Source organism: Priapulus caudatus, unplaced genomic scaffold, assembly GCF_000485595.1.
Source record: "Priapulus caudatus unplaced genomic scaffold, Priapulus_caudatus-5.0.1 Scaffold1372, whole genome shotgun sequence".
Taxonomy (NCBI): domain Eukaryota; kingdom Metazoa; phylum Priapulida; class Priapulimorpha; order Priapulimorphida; family Priapulidae; genus Priapulus; species Priapulus caudatus.
This window is the reverse complement of record NW_014578433.1, coordinates 23,218-24,377: the sequence shown is the minus strand read 5'-3', so window position 1 is coordinate 24,377 and position 1,160 is coordinate 23,218. Positions and strand designations below refer to the sequence as shown.

The 1,160-nt window shown below is 55.9% G+C and overlaps 1 protein-coding gene across 1 annotated transcript in view; it reads left to right on the top strand.

The window, feature by feature from the left end:
• Positions 1 to 742, top strand: part of LOC106816416 (S-adenosylmethionine mitochondrial carrier protein-like) — a 45,760-nt gene extending 45,018 nt beyond the window's left edge. Inside the window, exon 9 of the mRNA XM_014821025.1 lies at positions 617 to 742. The gene's annotated coding sequence lies outside the window, so the exon portion shown is untranslated. The remainder of the gene's footprint in view (positions 1 to 616) is intronic.
• Positions 743 to 1,160: the final 418 nt, after the last annotated feature.

Below are 1,160 nucleotides of genomic sequence, written 5' to 3'. Positions count from 1 at the left end.
CGGACTCCTGCATATGTCAAATCAGGGAGTCCGACAGTTAATCAGGGAGTATTTGACGCCGGACTCCCGTTAATTTCGGAGGATATATATTCTTTATACGCTCTTGATATTATGGTGAGAGCCTGAGCCGGTGTGTCTGTATGACTGCGGCGGTGGCAGAACATGCATGCTGCTATAATGTATATGTAGCGAGCGTGATCAGCCAGCCCTACATAGCCACGCTAACGTAAGAGCGTGTGTGACACTGTTGCTCTGCGGGGTTACCGTATCACGTCCACATTTGCCCTGTACGCCCACCTTCCATCCCCGTCACCGCATGCGTCCCCCCATCGTCATGGTATAACGCATCAACCGGATGATCGACTCGGGGAGGGTTTTTTCTCTAGACGTAAACTTGGTGCGGAATTATTGCTCTTTAAGCAAGAACGTCTCTCCCGGCGCGGCGCAAATGTTTTCTCGTTTTTATCGCCCTTAGGTAAACATAAACGCTTGGCAGTGATGTCGGATTCACGCCCTTTCCCTGCCTGTGTTAGCAGAGTCAGTCACGCTGCGGCGCAGATTTCGTACAGATATTCAGACATCATTCTAATGCCTGTCTTCTGTCTCTCTCCCGCAGATAGCTAGACCTGTGATGGATGTCAACCAGCTCGCCTATACGATTCTCTGATTGACCGCCAATTCTACAAGTCTTCCTCCTCCTTCTTCTTCCCCTCTTCCACTTCCATCTTCTCCTCCACCTTCCCTTACTGCCCCTCCTCCTGCTCAACCTTCTCGCCTGCTCCTCCTCCTCCTCCTTTACCTCCACCTCCTCTGCCACCTCCACCTCCACCTCCTCCGTCTCCTCACTCTCACCATTCTCCTTTCCTCCTTTCTTCCACCTCCCCTCTCCTCCACGCCTGCGATGGGCTGCGCGTGTGGGAAGACGGCGACAGCGACGAAGCACGGCGCGGAGAACCGCGGAGCGAGCCGGCACCACCGCGGCAAGCCGAAGCCGAAGACGTGGCAGGTCGACATCGTCACGTCAGAGTTCTCACACCGCTCGAAGCGGTCTGGTGATGGAAAGTCTCGCATGAAGGTTCGCGGCAGCGGCGGCGGGTTCCTCGGCACGGGTACGCGGAGCGGCGGTGGAGCCGGCAAGTCCTCTTCGCGCTTCTCCGGCG